The following is a 12751-nucleotide window of genomic DNA, read 5'->3' as shown; positions in this document are numbered from 1 at the left end:
CCGTTCCTCAGGGCTCGACGACTCCGGCTCACCAACCCGAGGAACAAGAGGAGTCGATTCCGGTGCAGCCTCCTCGAGAGCAGCAGGTGAGTTTGTATCCTCCATTCCCAGGTCCAGGACAGGACCCTTCGCCGTTCTTAAATGCCATGTATGGTGTTTATGCGAGAGCCTTGTACCCCTCTGGAGCACCGGCTGGTCCCATGGGTCTGTTGGCATACAATTTGGGAGTCCCCCAAGCTTATGTTCGGGCGCCGTTCTTGCCGGCGCCGACACCGCCTTGGCATCTCTCGGCGCCACTGACGTCATCGACGCCGGTTCCTGCTTCGCCGGCTCCGGACCGACCTCGAGATCTTTGGCATGGTCTTCTGACTCGGAGTTCGACGCTGGCTCCGGCTCCTTCGGAGTGGATTCCGGATCCGATGACGTCGCTTCGGAAGGAGAGTTCGAGGCGTGAAGTCCAGTGCCTGTTGGAGGAGCAGAGATATAGGGAAGCTGAGTTTGAAGAGGGTGAGCTTCAAGAATCGGAGGATTATTTTGATGATTTAAGAGAGGCAAGTGGGCTGGAACTGTCCCCTGATTGGGATTTAGCCTCGGTGTCGGATGCCCCTTCTAAAAATGTGGTTCCCTACCATGTGGTTATCAAGAAGGCAGCGGATCTGCTGAATTTGACTCTGCCCACTGCGGAGTATAAATCAAACATTTTGACTGAAGTCCTCCATTCTCCCTCATCTGTGGTGGAACATACGCTTCCTTTTACTTAACGGATCCTATCCTGGAGGTGTGCAGTAGGCCTCTTACGACTCCTGCGGTTTATAAGGCCGTTGCAAGGCGTTATAGAGTGGCTCCTGGGGACCCAGACTTTTTGTCCTCTTATCCTTTGCCAGAGAGTTTAGTGGTACAGGAGCCTGCTCTAAAAAATCTGCAGGTGCTTTTCCCCAGGTTCCTATTGATAAGGATTCAAAAAAGCAGGACCAATCTGCGAAGAAAGTTTTTTCATCAGCAAGTATGGCCCTCAAATCTACGAATGCTACTTGCCTCCTGGGTCGTTATATCCATGCCTTGATGGATACTGTAAAGCAATTGACCCCTAAACTTCCTGAAGAGGACAGAAAATGTTTTAATGAGGTGCTTGCTGACACTCAGGCTGCTGCTCGGCAGGTCATACAGAGCGGAATGGACACAGCGGATTCTGTGGCTAGGGTCATGGGGTCTTCGATTGCCACCAGAAGAGCTGCCTGGTTGAAGACTTCCGAGTTCTCTGCAGATGTTCAGGCTGCTTTAATGGATTTGCCCTTTGAAGGCTCAGGCCTTTTTGGTAAAAAGGCTGATGCTGCATTGGAGAGGTTCAAAGACAGCAGGGTAACAGCCAGGTCTTTGGGTTTGCAAACTAGAGGATCTTTGAGCAAAAGTATAGGGGCTTTGGAAGATCTTTTCGTCCCTACAAGCGGTCGCAGCAGCAGCAACAACAAAATCTGTTGTATAAATCCTTCAGGGGCAGACAAAGAGCTCGTCCTCTGGGACGTCAGGCATCCTCCTCCTCCTCTTTCTCTTTCTCTTCCTCTACCCACCCCCCTCCTACAACAGCAAAGCAGCCCTAGATCCGCCATTCCGGATCATATGAGTCCTGTGGGGGGCCGGCTTACCTATTTTCTACGGGATGGGGAATCTGTAACATCAGACCTTTGGGTTCTCAATCTCGTAGAGAATGGGTATGCTCTTCCCTTTCGGGAATTTCCCCCGAATTACCCTCCTTGTCAAGGGTTTTGCACGGAGGTCCACCTGCTGCTCCTGCAGGAGGAAGTTCTGGCACTGTTAAGAAAAGGTGCGATAAAGGTGGTTCCGGAGCATGAAAGGGGTCAGGGATGCTACTCCTGATCCCCAAGAAGGATGGCAGACTTCGCCCAATTCTGGATCTCAGGATCTTGAACCTTTACATGAAGCAGGAGAAGTGCAAGATGCTCACCCTTGCACAGGTTCTTCAAGCGCTGCTGGAAGAACACTGGATGGTGTCGATCGACTTACAGGATGCTTATTTCCATATCCCCATTCTGAAGTTGCACAGGAAGTATCTCCGTTTCACGGTGGGTTCGCAACATTACCAGTTTGCGGTCCTTCCGTTTGGTCTTATTACTGCGCCTCGAGTCTTCACCAAGGTGATGGCTGTGGTGGCGGCACATCTCAGAATGTCGGGGATACCAGTATTCCCTTATTTGGACGATTGGCTGATCAAAGCGGAATCTCCAGGGAAGGTGCTCCATCATCTGCAGGTTACAACTCAATTGTTGTACAGGTTGGGTTTTTCTCACCTGGTGCCCATCCAGCGCAACCTGTTCATAGGTGCGGTACTGGATACAACTGTATGTCGGGCATTTACTCCTCCACAACGAATTCGTGACATACAGGAAATTATTCTAAAATTATTATTCCTTTATTTCACAATGGAGCGGTCGTTCCAGTCCTGAAGGTCTTTTGTCTGCTCGGTCTGATGGCTTCCTGCATTCTGCTGGTCAACCATGCATGCTGGCACATGAGGGCACTCCAGTGGTGCCTCCGCAGGCAGTGGTATCAACACAACGGAGATCTCAGGGAGTCTGTGAAGATCTCCAGAGAAACTGCTGCGGATCTGTCTTGGTGGAGCGTGGAGGGCAATCTGTCTCCAGGAAAGCCCTTCCATCTACCTCCATCGGTGGCCACGGTGATTACGGATGCATCCACTCTAGGGAGGGGTGCTCATCTGGGGGATCTGCAGATCAAGGGTCTTTGGTCTCCAGAGGAAAGGTTGCTTCATATCAACCTTCTAGAGTTGTGGGCGATACGTCTGGCGCTTAAGGCCTGCCTCCCTTCCCTTCGTGGTCAGTCAGTTCAAGTCCTAACGGACAACACTACCGCGATGTGGTATCTCAACAAGCAGGGAGAAGTGGGGTCGCAGTGTCTCTGCAGAGAGGCTCTGCATCTCTGGTCCTGGGTTCAGGACCATCAGATTTGTCTGTTGGCAAATCATCTGGCCGGAGTTCTGAACGTACGTGCGGACAGTCTGTCGGCAGTTCTCAGCCGACCATGAGTGGAGGCCTCATCCAGGTAGTTTGTCACGTCTTTCGGACGTGGGGAACTCCTCGGGTGGACCTGTTCACCACTCACAAGAACGCTCACTGCCCGTTATTCTGCAGTCTCCAGTATCCGATGCAGGGAGCGTTGGGGGATGCGTTTCAGTTGAGTTCAGACTCAAGACTCCTTTACGCGTTTCCTCCCATACCCTTGATTCCTCGGGTTCTGAGGAAGATTCGCCATGACCGGGCCCAAGTCATATTGATCGCCCACCTCTCCTCGCACCCGCCGCTCCGTCTACCTCTCAGGGCAGATCTCTCTCAGATGGAGGGGCAGGTTCTACACCCCACCTCGAGACCTTACACCTTCATGCCTTGAGATTGAACGGGGCAGCCTGAATTCCTTTCCTCTCTTACATGATGTGGTGGATGTCATTTTATCGGCCAGATGTGATTCCACCAAATCTATTTATTCTTATAGATGGACTAAGTTTGTTTCTTGGTGTGGAGAGACGTCCATTGACCCTTTGAAGGTAAAGGGTTATCTTTCGGCTTTGTCGGCTTTTCTCTGTCTGCCAGATCAGCCATCCTTATTTAAATCTCCTGTGGTCTTGAGTTTTTTAAAGGGTCTCACGAATAAATTTCCTCCTACTCCTTTTATTGTGCCTCAATGGGACTTGAACCTTGTGCTTTCTTTTTTAATGGGTTCGCCTTTGGAACCTTTGCATAAGTGTCCCTTGAGACTGTTGTCTTTTAAAACGGTCTTCCTGATTGCGATTACCTCGGCCAGGAGGGTAAGTGAGCTTCAAGCTCTTAGATAGAAGCCCCCATTCTTGACCATTCATGCGGAATGAATGGTACTCCGGAGCAGGGCTGCTTTTCTGCCTAAGGTGGTAACTCCCTTCCATCTAGGGCAGTTCATTACCCTTCCTACCTTTTATCCTCCCCCTCACCCTTCCAAGGAGGAGGAGAGACTTCATTGCCTGGACCCTAAGAGGGCGGTGAGCTTCTACCTGGACAGGACCAGAGAGTTCAGAGTGGATGATCAGCTCTTTGTGGGCTTCGTTGGTGCCAGAAGAGGCAAGGCCGTGCACAAGCGCACGCTGTCAAGATGGATTGTCTTGTGCATCAAGATATGCTACTCTCTGGTGGGTTAGGAACCTCCTGAAGGTTTGAGAGCACATTCTACTAGAGCAAGGTCTGCTACATCTGCTCTGTCTAGGGGTGTGCCTGTAGAGGACATTTGTAGAGCGGCCGACTTGGGCTTCCCTCCACACTTTCGCAAAGCATTACTGCTTGGATTCCGAAGTGAGGAGGGACGGCCACTTTGCGCGTTCTGTCCTTCAAGATTTTCTGGTATAGTGGAGTGGACACCCTCCTCTGGGAGTGCAGTGGGACTCTATTCACAAGGTGAGGAATCCACTGGCAGATGTATCCATCAAAAGAACAAGTTACTTACCTTCGGTAACGCTTTTTCTGGTAGATACAGTATCTACCTGTGGATTCCTCACTGACCCACCCGCTTCCCCGCTGTCCACTCTTCTATACCTGATTTTCTGTAATGTTAATATTTTATTGTCAAAGGAAATGTGTTCTTATAATTGCTTTCCTGCATGGACTACACACTGTGTGTGTTGTTTTGATTATTTGTTACTATGTACTTGGTGTGTACATCTACTGTTGTTGATCCGTCTGTTTGCCTCGAAGGCACGGAAAAAAGGGCGGAACTGATGTCATCACACCGACGTGGGCCTATTATGGTGTCGGTGACGTCAGCGGAGCCACGCGCGATGCCGTGCTTTGATGCCGTCGTCCACGTCGGCGCAAAGCTACAAAAGAATTTCCTAATGTTGCTGACGCAGGGGATATTCACAAGGTGAAGAATCCACAGGCAGATACTGTATCCACCAGAAAAAGCGTTACCGAAGGTAAGTAACTTGTTCTTTGGGTCCCATATGGGGAAACACTGGTTCAAGCTGGTTTGTTTTTGTGCAATCCAAAATGGAATTTTTTCCCACTAGGTGGGAAATGTTCCCATAATTGCATTGATAGTAACAGGACAAATTGAGGCCACAGCTAACTGACTACACAGCTTGAACAGCCCTTGCGTGGGCAGTTATTGTTCTATGCATAGCAAACTGTGTTAAACATTTATATATCCTGACTAGACCTGTGTAAAGAGAACTAAGTTCCACATTACTTAATGGTGCTATATTTGGGTATGGTGTATAGCCAGCTAGGACTAGTCAGGTCGCCTCATCATTGCTGAGGGAACCCAGTCTTACATTGTATAGTGGATGTGGAAGTGCGCCTTGGAACCAATTCTGATGTTCCTGAAATGTTAATGGTATTTCTAAATATTCGTAAGGTCTATATGCTGCTTCAGTGTATGTATGAAATGTTTGTCAGCATCAACTGCAGGAATTGAACCCAGGGATAAAATAATTCACATTTATAAACCTTGTGTGCCTCAACCACGAAGGTGCCATCCAGACTTCCGCCTGCCCCCCCCACAGGGAGCCCTTGTGCAGTAAATGTGCAGTTAACAGTATGTCTACAATTAACAGGATTGTTAACTGCTAGCACCATATTTAATTAATGGAATACAAAGAAAGGAAAATGCTACAGTGAGGTAACCCTTTTAAAAGTTCAAGCTTGAACCGCCTTCATACAAAAATAGGGATTTCTAATAAGCGGAGGAGGATTAATCCCTAACACCATGGATGTCTCCTTATAAAGTTGAAATGGGGACCTTCGGCATACAGGAGAACTACTGAGGAGACACATTAAATAAGTACCTGACCTAGAATATTTGTGGATCCATGTTATACTGTTCCTACAAATTAAGTCGGACTGCCTATCAGGTCAACATGCGCATCCGAATTTAGTGGTTGGTCCACACATACCATCAGAAAACATTGGCACAATTCCTTGCTAGTTCACAGTGCTCCATCTAAACCCTTAACCTTACCAGGGAACCAGATGGTATCAGCAACATTCAGGGCTCAAAAAACTTACAAATGTTACTAGACCTCCAGGTCTAGTAATTTTAATAATCTACTCAACCTAACTGTAATGCACTTGACCCATGAACTGGTCTCAAATTGTTTGATCCTAGGCAAATATTTTATCTTTTGGAGCCGACTTTTTCTTTCTTATAAAATAAGAGAGCACCTTCAAATATACAAGTTCACTATTTCTAGTGTACAAAAAAACCTTTATTTAGTACACTAAATGTATGCTCCATATATAACAAGAATCAAGCCCATATATATGGTACACATTATTCTTGACTTGCTTCTTAGTTCACTAATAGCATTGTCATCTGGGCTGGAGCAGTAATAATTCCCAGTTCATGTTTAAAAACTCACTTTTCATAAATATATTACCAAAGCATGATGTGGTAGTACATTGTCATTTACAGATAGCATATTTTCCATTGAAATGGCCACAACACTGTCCCACTAGTTTTACTGATATTAGTGCATAAACAATTTTTGGAAATTTGGTTTCAGCAAAAATTTATTTACAGATCACCAAGTAAAGTGTTCTAATTTGTTTTGATCCTATAAAAATATTTTTTTCACCACAGAAATACAAAAATGGGTTTTCATAACTAGTGAAATATATTTGAAATGTTTGAACAGTTCACTGACATCGTATAGCCTTTCATTTAACATGCTTTGCACAGTTCACTTGTCACACAGTTCACTTTACAAAATCCGTTAACTTAAGTCACAGAAAGAAAAATAAATGTAATAAGATAGGCTGACTTTTGACCTCTGTCTCTGAAAGCCAGGAAATATGACAAAATAACAAGATTTAATGGCATTTTAATTGCTCTTTCACTTTGTGAGCAATAAAGATTCCTTTAAAACTAGTTATCTTAGAGGAGGAGCTTGGCGGGCATCCGAGATGGCCGCGTGAGCTCAGCGCTCCCCGGACCCCCGCCACTCCCGGCATGATATCCTGAACTAATCCTGACTTTTTACGAGGATTTGTGTAGAGGACGCTGGGCTGATTGCCCTGGACTTTTTGAAATTTGATTTGGACCCGGGGTGCCGGAGTTACATCGATTCGGACTTTCGGGCTCCGCCCTCGAGGTACGCCCGGGACTGGGTGAGGCTCAGTGGCCGTCTTGCAGTTGAACAACAACGGCAGGGGGATTCGACTTGTGGGTTCCCCTCTTAAGTTTCGGTTTCGTTTCTGCCTCGGACTGAGACATCTGGCAGAGGAGCCTGGCCTGGGCTGAAGTCGGGGCACGGAACGGCCATCGGGCCTTTGGCTGATTTATTCTCCTGTCTGTTGACCCTCCCGATAGTGGTACCCTGGTTGCGGTTCTTTGGTCCCAAGGCCCTGATTTCCTGTGGCCATTCTATTGAGCCTGGTTGATCTCCTGGTGACGCAGTTCTATCATGGCTGGCAGAGGGGACCGAGAGACTCGGAAGACCAAGACGCCCCTGCGTGGGGGCCCGGTCCAGTCCAACGTTATGGACCGCTACACCCATTCTAAAGGGTCCCCCGGAGCTGCCCTGTCCGGATCAAGTAACGCTGATCACACTGTGGATGCGTCAACGGAGCCATCCTTACAGGACGTCATGGGCGCCATTTCTGCCATGAAGGAGACGATAGGCCAACAATATGAAGCTTTGGCCCACAAAATTGACACCGTGGCCATTGATGTGAACTTGATTCGTGCTGACCTGTCGAAAACCAATGAGAAGGTGAAGTCGTTGGATCTCAAGTCATCCAGTCTCACGGGAGACGTTTCGGAGATACAGACGGAGATCGGCAACCTTCGTAAGGTGAACGACTTCATGACCCGGCGCTTGGAGGATTTTGAGAACAGGGCCCGTCGCTGTAATGTGCGCGTGGTCGGCGTTCCGGAAAATCCAGAACCTCACTCTGTTGATCTCCTTGTTGAGGACTTGATCCAGAACCACCTCGCCCCGTCTGGTTTGACTAAGTTTTTCGCAGTGGAACGTGCCCATCGTGTTCCGGGGGGCAAGGGTAAGCCGGGTGCCCCGCCGAGGCCTATTGTTGCGAAACTCTTCCATTATAGGGATCGGGACGCTATCCTGCAAGCATCACGTGTGAAGGGCCCGGTGGCCTTTGAGAACGCCACGGTGAACTTCTATCCGGACTTTTCTCAACAGGTCCAGAGACAGCGTATGGGCTTCCGTGATGTCAAGAAACGTCTCCGAGACGTGGGGCTTCGCTACGCCATGCTTTTCCCGACCAGACTGCGCGTCGAGTACAGCGACTGGACCTTCTTCTTTGATCGGCCTGACTCTGTAAATGACTGGATGGACTCTCTGCCTGACCGACCTCCTGAGACCGAGTCCGCCGCCCACCCGGGTGGTGCTGAGGGTGGCGTGGAGAGCTGAACACTCCGCCTACGCCTGGGCCCTCGAATAGAGTAAACTCTTCAGGGATTTAATGCCTCAGTGCCTCTACTGTTTGTGTGTTCTCCTCATTATTTGTCCTACTCGGGGTGGCGGGTGGGCCAGAGCCTTTCCTCCTCCGGGGTTCTTCTTGTAGAATAGGGGTTCTTGGGCGACAGGCACACTGCATGTTGGGGTGGCTATTTAGCATTTTGCAGGGGTGCAGGGTGGGGGGTGTTTTCTTGATTGTTGGGGGGTGGGTGATTGGGATGTTTGATGTTTCTGTGTTATGTTTTCAAGGCGAATCAATCTTGCTTCTGATATTTTTTATGTCATGCTCATTACGGGGGGGTTTCGGCGTTGCTGTGTGGGATGGGGGGTAGCGGGTTGAGGCTGATTTCGTGGAATGTTAATGGTCTGGGAGATCGCATTAAGCGGAGCGTGGTGTTTAAATGTCTACGCCGTTTATCACCAGATATTGTTTTTTTGCAGGAAACTCATTTGGTGGGCAATTCTTGTCGTGCGATGAATAAGTGGGGATATCGCCTTGCTGCACATTCGGGGTTTACCACTGGTTCTAGGGGGGTGGGTATCCTTGTTCGGGCTTCCCTCCCCCTAGCCGTTGATGATGTGATCCTTGATGATCGGGGGCGTTATGCTGTCCTCGTGGGTCGCTATGAGGGTCGTACCCTCTCCTTGTTTATTGTTTATGTGCCCCCCGGACTACAGACTTCCACCTTTTCCGATTTGGGCCGTGTGCTGCTGAACCTTCCTGACAGTACTCTTTTTCTTGCAGGCGATTTTAACTCTGTGATTTCCGGTCTACATGATCGCTACCCCCCTAGGGATACTCCTTCGGCCCAACAATGGCTAGGTGGGTTTTTGGACACGTTTGGTTTGGTGGATTGCTGGAGGCTCATGCATCCTACCCAGCTCCAATACACCTTCCATTCGGGGGCCCATGGGAGTCTGTCTAGACTAGATTATTTCCTGATGCCCGCGGCGCAGACGCCGGCGGTGCGTGAGATCAGACACCTCCCCCGGGGCATCTCCGATCATTCTCCGCTCTGGCTTTGTTTTGAGTTTGGGGTGGAGGCGGCGGGCCGAGTGGCTCCTATCAATCCCTGGTATATTGCCTCCCCTGAGACCCGAAACCTTTTGACTAAGTCTTTAGATGCCTATTTTTTGGACAACGAGGGGTCGGTTTCCTCGGCTGTGACATTGTGGGAGGCCTTTAAAACAGTGATACGTGGGCAGGCCCTTTCCCTTATTGCTCAATCCAAGAAGGCTAGGAATCGGGAAGTGGTAGACCTTGAGACAGAGATTGCGGAGAGGGAGGCCGACTTAGAGTCTGAGGTCACCTCTGGTAAACTCCACGCCCTGGGTCTGAAACAATTTGCTTATAAATCCTTGGTCACTGATGCGGCTAGACTGATGTTTCGGGAACAGCAGGGTCGTCTGTATGATGTGGGGGACAAAGCGGGTAAATTGCTGGCGTGGTTGGATAAGAAAGAGAGAGCGAATCGTGTGGTGCCTGTGATTCAGTCGTCGAATGGTGTCGAAGTGACAGACCCGGTTGGAATAGTGGAATGTTTTGCTGAATATTTTCGTGTGGTTTATACCCCTGTGTCTGGACGGGATGTGGCTGACTCTCGCCTTTTGTTGCGCGATATAGCTTTGCCTAGTGTTTCCGATTTAGACCGTGTCTCATTGGAGTCCCCTTTTACTACGGATGAAATAGCGACTGCCATTCGTTCGCTCCGTTCGGGCAAAGCTTTGGGCCCAAACGGGTTGCCAATTGAGCTGTACAAGCTACGCCCTGACAGGGTGGCCCCCCATCTTCGTGCCATGTTTTTGGAGTCCCGGGAACGGGGTATTCTCCCGTATGACCAGCGTCTTGCTACGATAGTGGTAATTCCCAAGGATGGGAAACCGCGGGACCTCTGTTCGTCTTATAGGCCCATTTCCCTGTTAAATGTTGAGCCTAAGGTCCTGGCTAAGCTCCTGGCGACCCGCCTACTGACGGTCATTAGCGGCTTGGTTCATCCGGATCAGTCCGGCTTTATCCCACATCGCAACACGGCTCTTAACCTACGTCGTCTCCACGGTGCTGTGGCGAGGGCGGGGCGTCTGACCGAGCCGGCCATTTTGGCCTCGTTGGATGCATCGATGGCTTTCGACACGGTCGAGTGGCCCTATCTTTGGGCAGCTCTCGAAAAATTTGGTTTTGGCCCTGAATTTATTGGATGGGTGAAGTTGTTGTATGTGGAACCCTTAGCGCAAGTGGTGGTGAACGGTAGAGTTTCTGTCCCCTTCAGCCTTGGTAGAGGGACCCGGCAGGGTTGCCCCTTATCTCCATTGCTTTTCGCGCTGGCCCTGGAACCGTTAGCTGCATGGCTTCGATGGGAACCTTCACTCAAAGGGATCCGTTGGTCGCCGGACTTTGAAGACCGTGTCTCTCTTTACGCGGACGACATTCTTCTATATCTTACATCCCCGCGTAAATCCTTGAACGTCTTATTTGATGTTCTTACTTCGTTCGGAGCTAACTCGGGCCTTGTTATTAATTGGGCTAAGTCCTGCGTGTATGTTCTCTCGGGTGTTTTGCCCTCTTTGCCGGCCAGGTTCCCTATCCAGGTGGTCCAGTCTGGCTTCAAGTATTTGGGGATTTTTATTACCCTGGACCCCTCCCTCCGGTTTAAGCGCAATCTCCTCCCCCCGCTTCTTAGATTACGACTGGACGTGGCCCGCTGGCGTAAGCTACCCCTGTCTCCTCTGGGTAGGGCGGCTCTATTTAAAATGATGTCCTTGCCGCGGTTCCTCTACGCCCTTCAGAACTCCTTCGACGACATTCCCGCTGCTTATTTCAGAGAAATCGAGAGTCTGCAAAGACAATTGATTTGGGACGGGCGCCCACGTATAGCCCTCGCGAAACTTACTATCCCTTGGTACGACGGGGGCATGGCGCTCCCCGACATCAAGAGATACTACTGGGCTGCCCAGCTCTCGGCCATTAACCACGCGATGTACTCGCCGGGTCGCGATCCGGCTTTTGAGATGGATAGGCTCCAGTTGCCGAGAGGGGACTTTAATAGAGCGCTATATTCTAGATCGGCCGGAAGTCATCTTGCGGGCCCGTCCAGGGCTGCGGTCAAAGTGTGGCGTGCTGCGAATGTGAGTTTGGGGTGGGAGAATCGACTGACGCTGGCGACTCCGCTTTATGCTTCTGAACGTTTGGGATGTCTCTGGTCTACTAAGGGTTTTGAACGCTGGGATATGATTGGGATTTGTAAGGTGGGTGACGTTTGTGTGAATGTGCGCGTGAAGTCATTCCAGGCCCTTAAGGCGGAATACGACTTGAGTGATAGAGAGTTTTTCCGGTATCTGCAAGTTCGACATGCCTTGGCCTCGGTTCTGACTCCTGATGTGACCCTACCCGAGTCTTCCCCCCTTGAAGATCGTATATTAGACGGCCACCTGCCCGACAGCACTATCTCGCTTATCTATAAGAAACTGATCCATAACCGTGCGGATTTGTTGGTCCGACTCCGGGAGTTGTGGGTCGGTGATGGATTGGAACTGGATGACGAGGACTGGCAGTCGGCACTCTCCTCCCCAAAGGAGGTCGCCATTCCCGCCCGTCTTCGTTTGGTGCAACTTAAGATCCTCCACCGGGTGTATGTGACTGGTCCACGACTGGTCGTGATGGGTTTTTCCCCGGATGGCTTGTGTAGGCGTGGCTGTGGGATGAGCGCTACCTTTCTGCACATAATTTGGGAGTGTCCTGTGGTAGCGGCCTATTGGGTGGATGTGCTTGCGATAATGACTGTAGTGACGGGTGTTGCCCTGCGGCCTGAGGCCCGACGATGCCTGTTGAATGTGTGGGAACCCTCCGATTACTCTGTGGCCCAGACTAGATGGGCGACCCTGGGTTACATGGTCGCGAAGCGCGACATTGCGCAACTCTGGGGCGTGGCCCGACCTCCTGACGTATCGGTATGGGAGGACAACATGGACTGGTCCATGTTCCGAGAGAAGACCGTCTATGTGGCTAGGGGCAGACCCAGGGCGTGGACGAAAATCTGGGGTCAATGGAATGCATACCGTGGAGATATTTGTACCCCTCCCTTGGTTGCCACCTCCGATATTACCCTGTCTCCTTAGGCCGACGTTCCCGAAATTGTTCACTCTGTTCTAAGATTTTCCTGTCCTCCCTGCTTCCCCCCCCCTCACGGCCTTAGCGAATCTCGTTGATTTCTGTCTGTTCTCCTGTTTAGTGACCTCCCCCGCTGCTATTTGGGCTGACTTGATTACTGTACTCGC

This window comes from Lissotriton helveticus, chromosome 4_1 (genome assembly GCF_964261635.1).
Source record: "Lissotriton helveticus chromosome 4_1, aLisHel1.1, whole genome shotgun sequence".
NCBI lineage: Eukaryota > Metazoa > Chordata > Amphibia > Caudata > Salamandridae > Lissotriton > Lissotriton helveticus.
This window is presented reverse-complemented; position numbering follows the sequence as displayed.